The following is a 21,390-nucleotide window of genomic DNA, read 5'->3' as shown; positions in this document are numbered from 1 at the left end:
GGGAAGCAGAAACAGCCTGCAAGAATACCTGACTTTTATTTTCCACAAGCCTGAATCTTTTGAGGTGGGCATAAGCTGGAGGCACAAATGTTCCCTCCCATTCCCTGACACTGTGGCATGCATCTTACAGGACCCCAGAACCTTAACACAATTCTGAGGTGAAAGAAATGGGGAGCACCAGGCTGGCCTCATGGAGACTGGGGAGTCAGAACCTGAGGTGAATTGAAAAAAAGGCAAAGAGACACCTCTTATCCCAGAGTGTACAGACTGAGATTCAAACGCACCGTGTGAGTAGCAGCTGTTTCTTATGTACTTCAGAATCCCAGGTCTTAGGAGGGGGCCCCTGATGAATGTCTGTTGGGTGAATTTATTGGCTTGGCAGCTTGGCTTCAGCAGCTTGGTCCAATGTGAGTAGAAATTCAGAAAGAAAGCTCTGCCACAACCAAGGCTAAAAATGCCCCAAGTGTCTATCTGTCTGTCTCTCTCTCACACACACACATACACAGAGCCCACCAACGGGATCAGCACAGCAGCTACTTCCTTCCTCCAGCATCATTTCTCATTTTAAGGCTGCTTTGAATTATTCTAGATCCAGGGAAGAAGGGAATGTATTTCCTTTCTTGCTTGTTACCACCTTATTCCAAATCAGGTAAGAAACGAAGAAGATAGTGTTTGAGGGGGGCAGATGTTAGGAACTTTGAGTTATCCAACCAGTCTCCCAGAATGAGAAGTGAGAAAAGCACAAGGTGCTTTGAGAGCATCAAGTGGAAGTGGCAGCAGAGGCGGCTGGAAAGCAGGTGGTGGATGAAGATCACAGCAGGGCTTGCATGTGACACTGGGGCCCAGACTTCATCTCATCTTCATCCAGTAGGAGCTGGATTGTTGCTGAAGGCTTATAAGTAGTTTGCCCGCATAGCTGCATGACTCATGGACTGAAGAGGGATCACACTCAGACAAGATGAGTGAGCAGTTACTGTAACGGTCCAGCAATAAATGAGGAGAGCCTGAACGAAATCATTGAAACTGGGGGTGGAAAGGAGAGGATGAATTTGAGAAACATTTAGAGACTGGAAAAAAGAAGGCTAGAGGAAGGTACGGCTGAGGCTGCTAGGGTAAGAAGTGAAACTAGCTTACTATGCAGGAATGAGAAGAAGGGCAGAAGTCAAGCAAAACTATAATAGTGGGGAGACAGAGCATAGCAGTAGGAAAATCAGTGGGTCCCAGTCAAGTCACACAAGGAGAGCTCGAGATGATGAGGTTCTTTTTGATAAGCCTCCTAGTTTGTGGTGACTCAAACTGGTTTAAGATTCAAGGCTGGCTAGACACCAATTTCCAAGAGACCTGCATTTTCTTCCAACTATAGCTGTGGCTCCTGGAGCTGCTGTGAGTGAGCGGTGGAAGCCTGCCCCTTAGAGAAGCTGCAGCTGATCAGCATCATGCAAGGGACTGCTGACATGGTAGCATGCTGGTAATGAAGTGTTATGGAGCCACTCCATCCTTTATTCATCCTTTTCCTCATACACACAGAGAGCAAAGGTGTATAAACCATCTTGTTCACTGTCCCCTTTCACACAGGAGTTGTTTTGGGGAACATAATAGTCACACCATTTACACATATTTCTTATAACATTTTAAGAGCCACGATATTCTACTTAAAAACACAAAAATAACAATATCCCTATTTCTTCTGACTTCCAATTGTCTGTAAGTAATCATTGTTCCCACTGCATTTAGGAAGTAAATTCATTCATTCTTTCACAGTGCCCATCACAGGGTAGTTAGAATCCTGTGCTACAGCTGTGCAGCCCACACCCCTCTCCTCCTTAGTCATCATGTACACTTAGGATCTGTGTGAATTCCAACGCCCTGACCTTCCTCCCCTTTGCAGCTGCCCTCCTGACCCTGAAATATTGCTTGGGTGTTTTTTCTCCTCCCTTTCTCAACCGGGGATTTCCAAGCCAGCCTAATAGCTTCTTCCAACAATAATAAAGCAAAGAAGAATTTTTAAAAATGTATATCTGTGTCCATAAAACAATATGATGAATTCTATCACAAAAAACAAGCACACCATAGAACATATGACTATATGTTCCTTTGTGCCATCCTTCATTCTCTTCCTAAACTGGCCTTGTGTTTGTGTCCACAGCACAGGAACCAGCTACAGAATTTGCAAGTGGAGAATCCAGGTACCTTTAAAAGTCTATTCAGTGAAAATCTCTGGCTATTGATGTGATGGTTAATTTTATGTGCCAACTTGGCTAGGCCATGGTACCCAGTTTTTCACAAAAGATCAGTCTAGATGTTGTGAAGGTATATTTTTAAATGTGATTAACATTTTATTCAGTGGACTTCAAGTAAAACAGATTATCCTCCATATAGTGGGTGGGCCTTCTCCAATCAGGCCTTAAGAGCAAAGACCATGGTTTCTCAAAGAAAGAATTTTCCTCAAGACTGCAGTATAGAGACCTTGCCTGAGTTTCCAGCCTGATACCCTGCAGAATTTGGACTCAAGACTGCACTATCAGCTCTTTCCTGAATTTCTAGCCTGCTGGCCTGCCCTACAGATTTTAGATCTCCCAGTCCAATTGCATGAGCTAATTCCTTAAAATAAATAAATCTCTGTGTGTGTAAGTGTGCTGTAACTAATATGTCCTATTGGTCTGTTTCTCTGGAGAACCCTAACTAACACAATTGTCTACCATATTACTGCATAAAAGACTTATGACTCACCTTTACTACATTTCAGGGAAGTAGAAACACCTGCCATAATTCACATTTTACAGTTTTATGGGAAGTATGCAGGACTTTCACCAAGCTGAGTTAGGAAGCCAGAGTGCTTCACCCAGCCCCATAATTAACTACCCATACTACTACACAGGAAAATCACTTAACATCTTTAACTTGCTCATATATTCTAAACATGAATAATCATACCTACTTCACTAGATATTAGTATTAAAATGAAATAATGTAAATCCTGTAATATACTGCCTGCTCAGCACATACTACTCAATATATTTCCATAGCATTTTATTATAAAATAAAAAGATAAAACAAAAACTAGATATCGAGTACTTAGAATTGCAGTGATTATAGCTATATGACCAAAAATATATCATTTTGAGGACTTGATAAAAATAATCTACCTCCCTTCACATCACCTGCATGCTGTCGCCTAAATTTCCAGTAACAGATACATTCTTTTGGTTTAAAGCTTTTTATTTCTAATCAAACTACCCATGGATGAAAAATATTAAGTGGCACAGTATCAGTCATTTATACTTCAGTATGAATAAGGCCACTAGACTATGTCCTGCAGAAGTGTTTTGATAAAACGAAAAGGGAACACTGAGGCTCCTAGAAGTAGATAAGCTGCCTAGATCACGATTTTTCCTGGAGCCATTTCTGACAATCACAGAGACAGAGACTCAAGGAGTCAAAAGAGTCTGTCCTAACAGAAACAGCCTAGCCCAATTCAGAACACCACTCAAAAGAAATATGGCCTGGAACACTTTAATTGTGACAGTCCACCTCTCTGCTTCCCTAGTTTTCTCTCTGTGTGTGTGTGTGTGTGTGTGTGTATGTGTATGAGAGACAGAGAGAGAGAGCATCTTGCTCTGTCATCTAGGCTGAAGTGTGGTGGTAAGATCACAGCTCACTGTGTGGTGGTGAGATTCCAGCTCATGCCAGCCTTGACCTTCCAGGCTCAAGCAATCCTCCCACCTCAGCCTCCCAAGTGGCTGGACTGCAGGTGTGCCACCACGCCTGGCTAATTTTTTTATTTGTTGAAGAGATGGGGGAAGAGTGGCCAGGGGATTGTCTCACTGTGTTGCTCAGGCTGGTCTGGAACTCCTGGGCTCAAGCAATCCTCCCACCTCAGCCTTCCAAAGTGCTGGGATTACAGGCATGAGCCACCATGCTCAGCCTTGCTTCCCTAGTTGAAAGTAAAAGCTCATTACCACTCTGTTGGGTCATAGGGACAGATGGCGTTACCTTCTCACCTGTCTTCCTGATTCTCTAGGTAGAATACAATCTTTGATGTGATCTGATGGAGTCTGAAAATCTGCTACCAAAAACTGCTGCCACAATGTCTGAAATGTTCCCATTAGAGCATTTCTAAGCCACTGGGAGATTTTGAGTTTTATCATCTTCTAAAACACAAGGATAGCTAAATTCAACTGGATTACTAAAATGATATACATAAAGTACATACAGGCATTCAATAAATTAGAGCTATGTTTGTTTGTTTGTTTGTTTGTTTTGAGATGGAGTCTCATTCTGTTGCCCAGGCTGGAGTGCAGAGTGCAGTGGCGCGATCTCGGCTCACTGCAACCTGTGCCTCCTGGGTTCAAGCAATTCTCCTGCCTCAGCCTCCCGAGTAGCTGGGGCTACAGGTGCATGCCACCACACCCGGCTAATTTTTTTGTATTTTAGTAGAGATGGGCCAACTCACTATGTTGGCCAGGCTAGTCTCGAACTCCTGACCGCAGATGATCCACCCACTGGGGCCTCCCAAAGTGCTCGGATTACAGGCATGAGCCACCATGCCCAGCCAGAGCTATGTTGTTCTTATTCCAAGTCACATTCACGTCTTGCCTGAACAATTATTGGAAAATATCTTCCAACTGATCTTGCTTGCCTCCTTGTCCTCAATGATCTATTCTCCATACAGAAGCTAGATCCAGTCTTCAAAGACCTAAGTCAGAATACATCATGCCTGTGCTCAAAACCCTCCTGTGGCTTTCCACTTCACTCAGGATAAAATCCAAAGCCTGTACCATGACCTACAAGGCCTCCTGATGTGCTGTTAGGTCTCTGCTCAAATGTCACCCTTTTAAAGAAAGTTCTTCCCCTAAAAGCCTTATGTAACTTTACCCTCCTCACCAATTACTCTATGCCCCTTATCCGGCTTCACTTTCCCCCACGGCACTTATTACCATCTGACACATTATGTATTTACTTGTTAATCTGCTTGTTGTCTGTCTCCTCCACTGGAAAGTGGGCTGTTTGTTTCATTCATGCTGTGTCCCCAGTTCCTAGCATGGTGGCAAACCCATAGAAGGTACTTAGAAAATATTTGTGAAATGGGAAAATGAACAGTAAAAGAATTTTGCAAAAGCACCCGTGCTAACTAGCACACAGTATGTATGTACTCAACAAGTACCAATTTCCTGCAATAAATATTAGTTTTTTCTTACTTATCTTTATTTCTTATTTATCTTATTTATCATCGCCTGCAATACTTGCCCTGAAGCTTGTTATAGAACAACAGATTTAAAGCACAACATAGTCTCACAACCCACAGTTAAACCCTCCTAACCGTAAATCAGAAATGGGATTGCTCTCAGCAAGCTAACTAGGGAGATAACAGAGAACCGAGGCTAGACCCGGCCCTGTAGTCTGGCAGAGCTCTGTGCCTCCTGACCCAGCTTCACTACTTATTAGCTATATGACTTTGGACAAACTACTTAAACTTTCTGAGCTTTGGCTTTCTTATTTATAAAGAATATCTACCTCTTAGGGTTGCTGTTAGGATTAAATGACCTAATGCCCATTGCCAGGCACAGAGCCTGACTCATAGGAAGTGCTTAAGAAATGCCCACTACTGTTAATATTGTTGGTCAGCATCAATAAAAATGCTGTTGATATGAAATGCCTGTCTTTACAACTTCATTTCTTTTACAGTCTCATTTATGGTTATCTCTGGAGTTATAGGGAGCTGATAAAGTTCCAAAACAGTTTTTAAAAGATTTAAAAATAGGAAATAATGATAGTCATTTATTCATAAAAAGCAGGGCTTGGCTGGATGCCGAGGCTCATGCCTGTAATCCCAGCACTTTGGGAGGCCAAGGGGGGCGGATCACGAGGTCAGGAGATAAAGACCATCCTGGCCAACGTGATGAAACCCCCTCTCTACTAAAAATACAAAAATCAGTGTATTTTGTGGTATGGTGGTGCACACCCGTAATACCAGCTACTCGGGAGGCTGAGGCTGAGGCAGGAGAATCGCTTGAACCCGGGAGGCAGAGGTTGCAGTGAGCCGAGACCGCGCCACTGCACTCCAGTCTGGTGACAGAGCGAGACTCTGTCTCAAAAAAAAAAAAACAGTAGGGCTCTCATTTCAGAAAAAACTATTTTTCACTTCCCTAGTATCCTGAAACGTCTGCATCTCAAACTTCCCGATTCTTTTGCTTTAATAAACAGACGGGTGTGCCTGGAGTCATGGTGATTACCCGTGTTCTAGAAATAAACTTCAGAAAGCTGTGTTGCCTGCTTAATACTCCCATAAATTCCAAATATTATTATGTAGTTTTTTTAAAAAACATTAAATGTCTGGGTTTTCTAAATCAATTTTAAACATGGGGGGTGTCAGTTCATTTTACAAAACATGCAAGTAGAAATAATTTTTTTTAATTTGTAAGTATAAAAAATTTTAAATGCTTAGCTAAACACGGCATATAAACAGGAAAACAATGTAGCGTTGAAGAGAGTGTTCTCAACTATGAGGTCTTGCTTCCAATCGTGGTTCTGATAGTTCAGCATCTCAGGTCACTGTTCTGGGCCTTATTTCCTCAAAAGGACAACTCAGGCTGGATGACTTTTGATGTTCCTAAATTGTCCACAAATCCATTATCTCTAAAGCTTTTTTGATATACAAATTCCACACCTTTAATGTTTCATTTTCAAACTTCTGAAGAGCCTCTTTATTAGTTACCCTGAACTAAGTTTAAATGCTAATGAGTCAGAGATATTGTGTACTGAGCACATGTTAAGAAAATGGAAAATACCCTCTCCCAATGCCACAACTCACCGTCCTCTCAAAAACAAAAGAAGTGTATTTTGGACTACAACATTTTTTTAGAATGTTGTTAACTACCAAAAACAAAAATAAAAACCAATGATAAAATAAATCAACAATAAAATAAAATAGTTTGACAATCACAGCTGCTATTTAACAATTTATCTGATTTTATCACAAAAATATTCCAAGAACATTTTCTCTACTGGAGGTTTTAGGTTCAACTCCAAATTATAACAAAACATTGTGCAATTAGGAAGTTGATTTGGCCTAACAGAAATGACAAATATGTACTGAAATTTGAGACTTGAAATAAGTGAGTCACTACAGCACTTCTCAATACCCTATGTAAACATGAATTATCCCTCTGTGGGAAAGAAGGTCCTGTGTCATCTGCTTTAAGACCAAGAGATAAGAAACAATTGACTAAATGTACTGCACAGCCCTACATAGAAATGAAATTATACTAAAAATAAGGACTAAAAGCTATGTCTTGGCAGATAATGGCTAGTGTACTTTGATAAGGATGTACAGATTTTTTTAAAAGACTTTTGATGGCTCTAGGGATGGCTGCTAGAACTTTGGGGTACATATGGCTCTGATCTGAGGGGGCCTGTTTTGGGGAGTCTCTTTAGTCATACAAAAACAAGGCAAGGGTTTCTCAGATATATTGCAGACTTGACTTCCTAACAAACCTTCCTGCTGTACAGTAGCTAAAAATGCTGGATAAAATATTTTTAAATGAATCAGCAAAGGGGCAGGACAATAAGAAAAATTCTTAGAGGCTAGAGCAATAGAAAAGCAAAAGCACAAATACAGAAATGTTAGGCTGACTCCCTCTCCTCTAAAATTTCACTTGACGACCAGGGCACAGAAGAGCAGGACGACCTGCTCAGGGGACAGAAGACAAAGCCAAAGGAGTCTCAGTAAAAAAAACAAAAACAGAAACAGAAACAAATAAAGCCAGGGAAGCATGAACTAGGAAAACCAAACAAAAATACTCTGAGATTGCAAGGACACTTGCCCATGTCAAGCTTGTGGCTGGACACAGTAGAAAAAAAAAAAAAAATTCCTAACCACAAGCTGATTCTCATGTGCATTTTATGGCCCAAGTTCACACAATCTATGCAGTATGAAAAACTCTGAAACTGAGATTTTATTTTTATTTATTTTTTTGAGACAGGGAATCGCTCTGTCACCAAGGCTGAAGTGCAGTGGCACAATCTCAGCCTCAACCTCCCAGGCTGAAATGAGCCTCCCACCTCAGCCTCCTGAGTAGTCGAGACTACAGGCAGGCGTCACCATGCCCAGTTAATTTTTTTGATTTTTAGTAGAGACAATGTCTTGTTATGTTGCCCAGGCTAGTCTTGAACTCCTGAGCTCAAGCAATCCACCTGCCTCGGCCTCCTAAAGTGCTGGGATTACAGGCATGAGCCACCCGCACCCAGCAGAGATTTTTTTTTAGATTTCCCTGGCAAAACTAAGAGAATATCCTCTCTGGAGAAATGTACTTTCAATCCTAGCCTCTAAAATTACCACAGATACAGTTTAGTCAGAAATGAGCTCGTGGTGAGACAGGACTAGCTGGATTTCCTAGGCAGAATAAGAATCCCTAAGCCTAGCTGGGAAGGTGACCGCATCCACCTTTAAACACGGGGCTTGCAACTTAGCTCACACCCAACCAATCAGGTAGTAAAGAGAGCTCACTAAAATGCTAATTAGGCAAAAACAGGAGGTAAGGAAATAGCCAATCATCTATCGCCTGAGAGCACAAGGGGAGGGACAATGATCGGGATATAAACCCAGGCATTCGAGTCAGCAAAGGCAACCCCCTTTGGGTTCCCTCCCATTTTATAGGAGCTCTATTTTCACTCTATTAAATCTTGTAACTGCAAAAAAAAAGCTCGTGGTAAAAAGTCACAAAGCAGCCAGGCACAGTGGCTCATGCCTGTAATCCCAGCACTTTGGGAGACCGAGGTAGGCAGATCACCTGAGGTCAGGCATTCAAGATCAGCCTGGTCAACATGGTGAAACCCTGTCTCTACTAAAAATACAAAAATTAGTCGGGCGTGGTGGCAAGCACCTGTAATCCCAGCTACTCGGGAGGCTGAGGCAGGAGAATTGCTTGAAACTGGGAGGTAGAGGTTGCAGTGAGCCGAGATCATGCCATTGCACTCCAGCCTGGGCAACAAGAAAGTCACAAAGCATACAATGAAACAAGGCCCCACTGGTGAAACTACAGAAACAACAGACACAAACCCATAGGCAAAAACTTCAGGTATGTTAATTATCAGATATTACATATAAAATAAACATATTTTAGATATTTAAATAAAGGGAAAAGAGTATCAAAAGTAGGAGTTAGGAATAAGAGACTGTCAAAAATACCAAGCAATGAAAATATAATAATATAAATTAAAATTCGGTGAACAAAGAATATATATATATAAAGAACCCACTCAAATCAGTAAAAAAACATACAAACGACCAAAGAAGAAAAATAGCAAATGAAATGGACAGACATTTTGCAGAAGAGGAAACATATATGGCTAATAAACATACAAAAAGATATAAACATATGAAAAAATGTGTGGGGCTCTTCCTCTTCCCCTAAGTGGCCTGAGGTAATCTGTGAAAATGGTTCACTATTCACTTGACCCAGAGAACCCCACAAAGTCATGCAAATCAAGAGGTTCAAATCTTCGTGTTCACTTTAAGAACACTCGTGAAACTGCCCAGGACACCAAGGGTATGCATATACGAAAAGCCACGAAGTATCTGAAAGATGTCACTTTACAGAAACAATGTGTACCATTCCAACATTACAATGCTGGAGGTGGCAGGTGTGCCCAGGCCAAGCAGTGAGGCTGGATACAAGGTTGGTGGCCCAAAAAGAGTGCTGAATTTTTGCTGCACATGCTTAAAAATGCAGAGAGTAATGCTGAACTTAAGGGCTTAGAGGTAGATTCTCTGGTCATTGAGCATATCCAAATGAACAAAGCACCTAAGATGTGCCGCTGGACCTACAGAGCTCATGGTTGGATTAACCCATACATGAGCTCTCCCTGCCACATCAAGATGATCCTTACTGAAAAGGAACAAATTGTTCCTAAACCAGAAGAGGGCGTTGCCTAGAAGAAAAAGACATCCCAGAAGAAACTGAAGAAACAAAAACTTACAGCATGGGAATAAATTCAGCGTTAAAACAAATACAATTAAAAGTAAAAAAAGAAAAAGAAAAAGACAAGAGGTGTGGCATCATTAACAACCAGGGTAAAGCAAATCAAGCCCACAATGAGATTAACAGATTGCATGTATTCAACTGGAAAAAAAATTTAAGTCTAATATTACTATGTGTTGAAAAGAACATGGCCCCTCATGATCGCTTAGACGTGACTGAGGAAAGTATAAATGGGTGCAGGTATTTTTAAAAAGAGTTTGGCATTATCTCCTGAAGCTGAACTTTCATGTATATCCAGCGATTCTACTAAGAATTGATCCAGTAATTCCACTAAGCATATACACAAGAAAAACTGCACATGAACAGTAAGAGGCATGTACAAGAAAACACACAGTGGCACTCATACAGCAAAGGCCTGAAAACAAATGTCCCACTTACAAGAGAGCAAATGAGCAAATGGTGGCATAGTCATACAAAAGTCAAAACAAATAAACTATAGTGAACAATATTATTAGCAATATTATTAGCAATAGCATATTAAGTGAAAAAAGTTAGTTTCAAATAATTACATAAAGTATGATAACATTTTTTATTAAAAGTAACTAAAATTTTAAAATTTAAATTTTTTAAGCTAGGCACAGTGGCTCATACCTGTAGTCCCAGCTACTCAAGAGGATGAGGTGGAGGAATCACTTGAGCCCAGGAGTTTGAGGCTGCAGTGAGCTATGATGGCACCACTGCACTCTAGCCTGGGCAACAGAGTGAGACTCCACCTCTAAGAAAACAAATAAATAAAATAAAAAATTTAAATTTTTTAGGAATAAATAGACTAGCAATAAAACTCTATGAACAAGGGAAACAAGAGAATGATGAAATGTGTTTCAGAATGATGATTATCTTGAGTAAGAACACTCAGGCCAATGGAAAAAGAGACCATATCATTAGACATAGGTTACTACCAAGATCTTAGCTTTTGTTTTGAGTGGGGGTGTATAGGTACTTATCAGATAGATAGAAAGATAGAGTAATTTAAAAATAAATAGGTATGGAAGTGCAGAACCTCTTTAATACACTGATTTCCCCTTTTTTTTTTTGTTTTTGATATATACCCAGCAGTGGGAACTACTATATGCTAGAACATACAGTAGTTCTATTTTTAGTTTTTTGAGGAACCTCCATATTTTGTTTTCCATAATGGCTGTACTAAACTTACATTTCTACCAACGAGCATTCTCCTTTCCCTGAATACCTGCTAGCATCTGTTATTTTCTTTTTGATAACAGACATCTTAACCAGGGTGTGATGATATCCCATTGTAGTTTTATCTTTTTTTTTATTTTTTATTATTATACTTTAGGTTTTAGGGTACATGTGCACAATGTGCAGGTTTGTTACATATGTAGCCATGTGCCACGTTGGTGTGCTGCACCCATTAACTCGTCATTTAGCATTAGGTATATCTCCTAATGCTGTCCCTCCCACCTCCCCCCACCCCACAACAGTCCCCGGAGTGTGATGTTCCCCTTCCTGTGCCCATGGGTTCTCATTGTTCAATTCTCACCTATGAGTGAGAACATGCGGTGTTTGGTTTTTTGTCCTTGCGATAGTTTACTGAGAATGATGTTTTCCAGTTTCATCCATGTCCCTACAAAGGACATGAACTCATCATTTTTTATGGCTGCATAGTATTCCATGGTGTATATGTGCCACATTTTCTTAATCCAGTCTATCGTTGTTGGACATTTGGGTTGGTTCCAAGTCTTTGCTATTGTGAATAGTGCCGCAATAAACGTACGTGTGCATGTGTCTTTATAGCAGCATGATTTATAGTCCTTTGGGTATATACCCAGTAATGGGATGGCTGGGTCAAATGGTATTTCTAGTTCTAGATCCCTGAGGAATCGCCACACTGACTTCCACAATGGTTGAACTAGTTTACAGTCCCACCAACAGTGTAAAAGTGTTCCTATTTCTCCATATCCTATTCAGCACCTGTTGTTACCTGACATTTTAATGATGGCCATTCTAACTGGTGTGAGATGGTACCTCATTGTGGTTTTGATTTGCATTTTTCTGATGGCCAGTGATGATGAGCATTTTTGCATGTGTTTTTTGGCTGCATAAATGTCTTCTTTTGAGAAGTGTCTGTTCATGTCCTTTGCCCACTTTTTGATGGAGTTGTTTGTTTTTTTCTTGTAAATTTATTTGAGTTCATTGTAGATTCTGGATATTAGCCCTTTGTCAGATGAGTAGGTTGCGAAAATTTTCTCCCATTCTGTACGTTGCCTGTTCACTCTGATGGTAGTTTCTTTTGCTGTGCAGAAGCTCTTTAGTTTAATTAGATCCCATTTGTCAATTTTGGCTTTTGTTGCCATTGCTTTTGGTGTTTTAAACATGAAGTCCTTGCCCACGCCTATGTCCTGAATGGTATTGCCTAGGCTTTCTTCTAGGGTTTTTATGGTTTTAGGTCTAACATGTAAGTCTTTAATCCATCTTGAATTAATTTTTGTATAAGGTGTAAGGAAGGCATCCAGTTTCAGCTTTCTACATATGGCTAGCCAGTTTTCCCAGCACCATTTATTAAATAGGGAATCCTTTCCCCATTGCTTGTTTTTGTCAGGTTTGTCAAAGATCAGATAGTTGTTGACATGTGGCACTATTTCTGAGGGCTCTGTTCTGTTCCATTGATCTATGTCTCTGTTGTGGTACCAGTACCATGCTGTTTTGGTTACTGTAGACTTGTAGTATAGTTCGAAGTCAGGTAGCGTGATGCCTCCAGCTTTGTTCTTTTGGCTTAGGATTGACTTGGCGATGCGGGCTCTTTTTTGGTTCCATATGAACTTTAAAGTAGTTTTTTCCAATTCTGTGAAGAAAGTCATTGGTAGCTTGATGGGGATGGCATTGAATCTGTAAATTACCTTGGGCAATATGGCCATTTTCACAATATTGATTCTTCCAACCCATGAGCATGGAATGTTCTTCCATTTGTTTGTATCCTCTTTTATTTCATTGAGCAGTGGTTTGTAGTTCTCCTTGAAGAGGTCCTTCACATCCCTTGTAAGTTGGATTCCTAGGTATTTTATTCTCTTTGAAGCAATTGTGAATGGGAGTTCACTCATGATTTGGCTCTCTGTTTGTCTGTGATTGGTGTACAAGAATGCTTGTGATTTTTGTACATTGATTTTGTATCCTGAGACTTTGCTGAAGTTGCTAATCAGCTTAAGGAGATTTGGGGCTGAGACAATGGGGTTTTCTAGATATACAATCATGTCATCTGCAAACAGGGACAATTTGACTTCCTCTTTTCCTAATTGAATACCCTTTATTTCCTTCTCCTGCCTGATTGCCCTGGCCAGAACTTCCAGCACTATGTTGAATAGGAGTGGTGAGAGAGAACATCCCTGTCTTGTGCCAGTTTTCAAAGGGAATGCTTCCAGTTTTTGCCCATTCAGTATGATATTGGCTGTGGGTTTGTCATAGATAGCTCTTATTATTTTGAGATACGTCCCATCAATACCTAATTTATTGAGAGTTTTTAGCATGAAGGGTTGTTGAATTTTGTCAAAGGCCTTTTCTGCATCTATTGAGATAATCATGTGGTTTTTGTCTTTGGTTCTGTTTATATGCTGGATTACCTTTACTGATTTGCGTATGTTGAACCAGCCTTGCATCCCAGGGATGAAGCCCACTTGATCATGGTGGATAAGCTTTTTGATGTGCTGCTGGATTCGGTTCGCCAGTATTTCATTGAGGATTTCTGCATCAATGTTCATCAAGGATATTGGTCTGAAATTCTCTTTTTTGGTTATGTCTCTGCCAAGCTTTGGTATCAGGATGATGCTGGCCTCATAAAATGTGTTAGGGAGGATTCCCTCTTTTTCTATTGATTGGAATAGTTTCAGAAGGAATGGTACCAGTTCCTCCTTGTACCTCTGGTAGAATTTGGTTGTGAATCCATCAGGTCCTGGACTCTTTTTGGTTGGTAAGCTATTGATTATTGCCACAATTTCAGAACCTGTTATTGGTCTATTCAGAGATTCAACTTCTTCCTGATTTAGTCTTAGGAGGGTGTATTTGTTGAGAAATTTATCCATTTCTTCTAGATTTTCTAGTTTATTTGCATAGAGGTGTTTGCAGTATTCTCTGATGGTAGATTGTATTTCTGTGGGATCGGTGGTGATATCCCCTTTTTCATTTTTTATTGCATCTATTTGATTCTTCTCTCTTTTCTTCTTTATTAGTCTTGCTAGCGGTCTATCAATTTTGTTGATCTTTTCAAAATACCAGCTCCTGGATTCATTAATTTTTTGAAGGGTTTTTTGTGTCTCTATTTCCTTCAGTTCTGCTCTGATTTTAGTTATTTCTAGCCTTCTGCTAGCTTTTGAATGTGTTTGCTCTTGCTTTTCTAGTTCTTTTAATTGTGATGTTAGGGTGTCAATTTTGGATCTTTCCTGCTTTCTCTTGTGGGCATTTAGTGCTATAAATTTCCCTCTACACACAGCTTTGAATGTGTCCCAGAGATTCTGGTATGTTGTGTCTTTGTTCTCGTTGGTTTCAAAGAACATCTTTATTTCTGCCTTCATTTCATTATGTACCCAGTAGTCATTCAGGAGCAGGTTGTTCAGTTTCCATGTAGTTGAGCAGTTTTGAGTGAGTTTCTTAATCCTGAGTTCTAGTTTGATTGCACTGTGGTCTGAGAGACAGTTTGTTATAATTTCTGTTCTTTTACATTTGCTGAGGAGAGCTTTACTTCCAACTATGTGGTCAATTTTGGAATAGGTGTGGTGTGGTGCTGAAAAAATGTATATTCTGTTGATTTGGGGTGGAGGGTTCTGTAGATGTCTATTAGGTCCACTTTGTGCAGAGCTGAGTTCAATTTCTGGATATCCTTGTTAACTTTCTGTCTCGTTGATCTGTCTAATGTTGACAGTGGGTGTTAAAATCTCCCATTATTATTATGTGGGAGTTTAAGTCCCTTTGTAGGTCACTCAGGACTTGCTTTATGAATCTGGGTGCTCCTGTGTTGGGTGCATATATATTTAGGATAGTTAGCTCTTCTTGTTGAATTGATCCCTTTACCATTATGTAATGGCCTTCTTTGTCTCTTTTGATCTTTGTTGGTTTAAAGTCTATTTTATCAGAGACTAGGATTGCAACCCCTGCCTTTTTTTGTTTTCCATTTGCTTGATAGATCTTCCTCCATCCCTTTATTTTGAGTCTATGTGTGTCTCTGCACATGAGATGGGTTTCCTGAATACAGCACACTGGTGGCTCTTGACTCCTTATCCAGTTTGCCAGTCTGTGTCTTTTAATTGGAGCATTTAGCCCATTTACATTTAAAGTTAATATTGTTATGTGTGAATTTGATCCTGTCATTATGATGTTAGTTGCTTATTTTGCTCATTAGTTGATGCAGTTTCTTCCTAGCCTCGATGGTCTTTACAATTTGGCATGTTTTTGCAGTGGCTGGTACCAGTTGTTCCTTTCCATGTTTAGTGCTTCCTTCAGGAGCTGTTTTAGGGCAGGCCTGGTGGTGACAAAATCACTCAGCATTTGCTTGTCTGTAAAGTATTTTATTTCTCCTTCACTTATGAAGCTTAGTTTGGCTGGATAGGAAATTCTGGGTTGAAAACTCTTTTCTTTAAGAATGTTGAATATCGGCCCCCACTCTCTTCTGGCTTGTAGAGTTTCTGCGGAGAGATCAGCTGTTAGTCTGATGGGCTTCCCTTTGTGGGTAACCCGACCTTTCTCTCTGGCTGCCCTTAACATTTTTTCCTTCATTTCAACTTTGGTGAATCTGACAATTATGTGTCTTGGAGTTGCTCTTCTCGAGGAGTATCTTTGTGGCATTCTCTGTATTTACTGAATCTGAATGTTGGCCTGCCTTGCTAGATTGGGGAAGTTCTCCTGGATAATACCTTGCAGAGTGTTTTCCAACTGGGTTCCATTCTCCCCGTCATTTTCAGGTACACCAATCAGACGTAGGTTTGGTCTTTTCACATAGTCCCAAATTTCTTGGAGGCTTTGTTCGTTTCTTTTTATTCTTTTTTCTCTAAACTTCCCTTCTCACTTCATTTCATTCATTTCATCTTCCATCACTGATACTCTTTCTTCCAGTTGATCGCATCGGCTCCCGAGGCTTCTGCAATCTTCACGTAGTTCTCAAAACTTGGCTTTCAGCTCCATCAGCTCCTTTAAGCCCTTCTCTCCATTGGTTATTCTAGTTATCCATTTGTCTAATTTTTTTTCAAAGTTTTTAACTTCTTTGCTATTGTTTTGAATTTCCTCCCATAGCTCGGAGTAGTTTGATCGTCTGAAGCCTTCTTCTCTCAACTTGTCAAAGTCATTCTCCATCCAGCTTTGTTCCATTGCTGGTGAGAAACTGTGTTCCTTTGGAGGAGCAGAGGTGCTCTGCTTTTTAGAGTTTCCAGTTTTTCTGCTCTGTTTTTTCCCCATCTTTGTGGTTTTATCTACTTTTCATCTTTGATGATGGTGATGTACAGATGGGTTTTAGGTGTGGATGTCCTTTGTGTTTGTTAGTTTTCCTTCTACCAGACAGGACCCTCAGCTGCAGGTCTGTTGGAGTTTGCTAGATGTCCACTCCAGACCCTGTTTGGCTGAGTGTCAGCAGCGGTGGCTGCAGAACAGTGGATTTTCGTGAGACCACAAATTCAGCTGTCTGATAGTTCCTCTGGAAGTTTTGTCTCAGAGGAGTACCTGGCCGAGTGAGGTGTCAGTCTGTCCCTACTGGGGGGTGCCTCCCAGTTAGGCTGCTCGGGGGTCAGGGACCCACTTTAGGAGGCAGTCTATCCGTTCTCAGATCTCCAGCTGTGTTCTGGGAGAACCACTACTCTCTTCAAAGCTGTCAGACAGGGACATTCAAGTCTGCAGAGGTTCCTGCTGAATTTTTGTTTGTCTGTGCCCTGCCCCCAGAGGTGGAGCCTACAGAGGCAGGCAGGCCTCCTTGAGCTGTGGTGGGCTCCACCAGTTCGAGCTTCCTGGCTGCTTTGTTTACCTAAGCAAGCCTGGGCAATGGCAGGCGCCCCTCCCCCAGCCTCGCTGCCGCCTTGCAGTTTGATCTCAGACTGCTGTGCTAGCAATCAGCGAGATTCCGTGGGCATAGGAACCTCCGAGCCAGGTGCGGGACACAATCTCCTGGTGTGCCATTTTCCAAGCCCATTGGAAAAGCGCAGTATTAGGGTGGGACTGACCCGATTTTCCAGGTGCCATCTGTTACCCCTTTCTTTGACTAGGAAAGGGAACTCCCTGACCCCTTGCGCTTCCCGAGTGAGGCAATGCCTCGCCCTGCTTTGGCTCGCGCACAGTGCACTGTACCGACTGTCCTGCACCCACTGTTTGGCACCCCCTAGTGAGATGAACCCAGTACCTCAAACGGAAATGCAGAAATCACCAGTCTTCTGTGCCGCTCACGCTGGGAGCTGTAGACCGGAGCTGTTCCTATTCGGCCATCTTGGCTCCACCCCCCTCATTGTAGTTTTAATTTGCATTTCCTTGACAATTAGTGATGTTGAGCATCTTTTCCTATACCTGTTGGTCATTTGTATGTCTTCTTTAGGGAAATATCTACTTAGATCTTTTGCCCATTTTTTAATCAGATTATTTGTTTTTTTGCTCTTGAGTTGTTTGAGTTCCTCACATATTCTGGTTATTAATCACTTGTCAGATGAATAGCTAGCAAATATTTTTTCCCCATTCTGTGGGCTGTCTCTTCTCTTTGTTGATTGTTTCCTCTGAAGCTTTTTAGCTTGATGTTATCCCACTTGTCAATTTGCTTTGGTTTCCTGTGCTTTTGAGGTCTTACTGAAGAAATCTTTGCCTAGACCAATGTACTGAGGCATTTCAATAGCAAGATATGAAATCAACCTCAGTGTCCATCAATGGATGAAATTATAAGGAAATTGTGATATATATATATATATATACACACAATGGAATATTATTCAGTATAAAGAAGAATGAAATTCTGTCATTTACAGCAACATAGATGGAACTGGAAGGCATTATGTTAAGTGAAGTAAGCCAAGCACAAAGAGAAAAATGTTGCCTGTTCTCACTCATGTTGGAGTTAAAATAGTGGATTTCATGAAGACAGAAAATTGAAAGGTGTTTACCAGAAGCTGGGAAGGTTGGGTGGAGAGGGGAGATGAAGAGAGGTTGGTTAATGAGCACAAAAATACACTCAGAAGGAACAAGATCTAGTGTTTGGCAGCAATATAGGATAGCTGTGGTTAATACTTTATTGTATAGTTCTAAATAGAAGAGGTTTGGAATGTCTCCCAGCACAAAGGAATGATAAATGTTTGAGGTGATGAATATCCCAATTGTGATTTGACCATGACACACTATGCTTGTATCAAAATACCACATGTAAGCCAGCCTCAGTGGTGCATAACTATAGTCCTACTACTTGGGAGACTGAGGTGGGAGGATCACTACCTGTGAATAACCACTGCACTCCAGCCTGGGCAACACAGAGAGACCCTGTCTCTTAAAAAACACAAAACAAAAAAAACATGTACCCCATAAATATGTACAACTGTTAGTATCCATAAAAATTAAAAACAGGCTGGGTGTGGTGGCTCACGCTTGTAATCCCAGCACTTTGGGAGGCCAAGGCAGGAGAATCACGAGGTCAGGAGATCGAGACCATGGTGAAACTCCGTCTCTACTAAAAATACAAAAAAAATTAGCCGGGCGTGGTGGCAGGCGCCTGTAGTCCCAGCTACTCGGAGAGGCTGAGGCAGGAGAATGGTGTGAACCCAGGAGGCAGAGCTTGCAGTGAGCCGAGATCACGCCACTGCACTCCAGCCTGGGCGACAGAGCAAGACTCCGTCTCAAAAAAAAAAAAAAATTAAAAACAAAGTTGCATCTGGTGGGTCACACCTGTAATCCCAGCACTTTGGGAGGCCAGGGTGAGAAGATCACTTGAGCCCAGGAGTTCAAGGCTGCAGAGAGCTATGAGTGCACCACTTCACTCCTGCCTGGGCATCACAGCAAGATCCCATCTCTTAAAAAAAATCAATAAAGAAAACTTAAAATAAATTTATATAAATTAAATAAACAAATGAAAGTGGCACATGAACCAATGGGTGTCATGAATTCACCATCTTACTTTCTTTTCATCCCTCTTATCACCACCTAAAACCACTGTCAATCATAGCTACATTTGTAGTTCGTTTAATAGCTCATAAAACTTGTCAAAAATATTATCTCATTTAATCCCTGCAACAATCTTATGAAAGGTTCATTGCTATCATTCTCATTCTACGTAAGGGAAAACTATTCTCATTCTACGTAAGGGAAAAGAGATAAGTGACTGTTCCAGTTTAAATCCATTTCTTAAACTCCAAATTCTGCATTCTTTCCCACATGAGCCTGAAAAATATCTATCCGTTCTAATTGTTTCACGTGCATCTCAAATTATGTGATATTTAAGAGATCTTGAAGAAATAATAAAATTGGCACCAAATCACCAAAAGTAGATGCCAAAACTAACACCCTTGAAAGGTGAGATTCCTCAGAATAATGGATCCCTTTCTCAGCCACCTAAACAAGGTCATATTAAAGGCCTGGTTATCTTTGCTAATACCATCTTCAATTGCACACAAACACATAACCTTCTGAACACCTCCTGACTGAGCTTCTATTTGGAACCTAAGCCAGAGATGTTCTTTGTTTTTTTGTTTGTTTTTTTGTTTGTTTTGAGGTGGAGTCTCACTCTGTCGCCCAGGCTGAAGTGCAGTGGCGCAATCTCCGCTCACTGCAAGCTCCGCCTCCCAGGTTCACTCCATTCTCCTGCCTCAGCCTCCCGAGTAGCTGAGACTATAGGCGCCCACCACCACGCCCAGCTAATTTTTTTTATTTTTAGTAGAGACAGGGTTTCACTGTGTTAGCCAGGATGGTCTCTATCTCCTGACCTTGTGATCCGCCCGCCTCAGCCTCCCAAAGTGCTGGGATTACAGGCGTGAGCCACCACGCCCCACCTGCCAGAGATGTTTTTAAGATGCTCATGGGGCCCTGAGCCACTCTTTTACAGGTCTCATCACATTAGACATATACTCAGACATTAAATGTTTGAAAGGGCTTTTATTATTTGAAAAATATATTTTGTTAAAAGTTATTTTTGTGTAATTTTAAATTTCACTTACACACAATTATACAAAAGTTGAATTGCAACTGGGCAGTTGAAATTATGACTAGTCATTTAATTAAAGATTGTTTTTAAAGTTAAGTTCCAAGCTTCTTATTTTGGAACCAATAATACATATTTAGGTCCCAGTGATCTCAAAAAGCCTTTGAAGAGCTCATGGACCCTAAGGACAGACCAGAGTGTCTAATGGACACACCATCGGGCCAGGAGCAAAGGCTACAGATTATTGGTGTCAACGGCAGAGGGCTGTCTGTGGCTACCCCTGGCTCCATCCCTAGAGCTGCTGGAATCTTAGCACAGGTGAACTTATCCACCACACCACTTCTCCCTACTATACTTGTATACTACCCCAAATTCAAGCCCCATGGGCAACTCTTTTCTCAAAAACTATCATCCTTTTGCTACTCTGTAGCTGCTCCATGGCTGCCCTCCTAGTCAACTCTTTTCTGGGTGCCCTTTGAAACCTTCATTTAATTGTTAGGAAGCTCTAACTCCTCACGAAAGTGCCATCTCCACTGCTTGCCTTACCTTAATCATTCCACGTGTATTTGTTAAGTGCCTGCTCTCTATACCTCTGCACCTCTCCAGCAGAGGCTTCTGCTTCTCCTGCATGTCTCATCGAAATCCCGGAGGGAACCATCATCCAACGCCACTCTCTTCCTTTCCCTGAATTGTCACTGTCTGACCTCTGGCCACACCCCCTCATTTGCTGAGGACTTTGGAACCTGACTCATTGCTTCTTCTTCACTTTGAGTGTAGTCATCTGGGAAGATTTCCACATTCATGTGGATGGGCCAGCCAACACCTCAGCCACAAAAGTTCCTATCCTCCTGAGTTCAAATAATCTTTATCTTCTCTCCTCTTCTCCCAGCATGCCATGGCCCCATTCTAGATGGTGACATCACCTGGTACTGAACCAACTCTGAGACCTCTCATTGTAATCCAACAATGTGACTTCCAATTTTTGGCTCTCCAGTTCTCTCACTCCTCTTCAAGCTAATCCAGACCTCTAATGCTCTGTTCCTGGACTGCTGTTAAGATTTCCTGTTCTTCCTCATCAAGCCTCATGATGCATCATTTCAAGCATTCTCTTGACATCAATATCCCAGCTGCTTCCTTTAGAGCTATCAATTCCACCCTCTATCTTGGATCAGTTGAAACCTTCCCCTTAACTCCCAATTCTAAATGGCTGAAATGTGCTTTGAAAACACTACTCAATGAAGCAGCTTAATCCCTCGA

General features: G+C 41.2%; 1 protein-coding gene and 1 pseudogene across 13 annotated transcripts in view; one reads left to right on the top strand and one right to left on the bottom strand.

Moving 5' to 3' along the window:
* DST (dystonin) overlaps positions 1-21,390 on the bottom strand; it is a 492,147-nt gene that overhangs the window by 394,787 nt on the left and 75,970 nt on the right. The window lies entirely within an intron of this gene.
* On the top strand, positions 9,437-9,991 carry LOC105739046 (annotated as a pseudogene).

This window comes from Nomascus leucogenys, chromosome 22a (assembly GCF_006542625.1).
Source record: "Nomascus leucogenys isolate Asia chromosome 22a, Asia_NLE_v1, whole genome shotgun sequence".
NCBI lineage: Eukaryota > Metazoa > Chordata > Mammalia > Primates > Hylobatidae > Nomascus > Nomascus leucogenys.
This window is presented reverse-complemented; position numbering and strand designations above follow the sequence as displayed.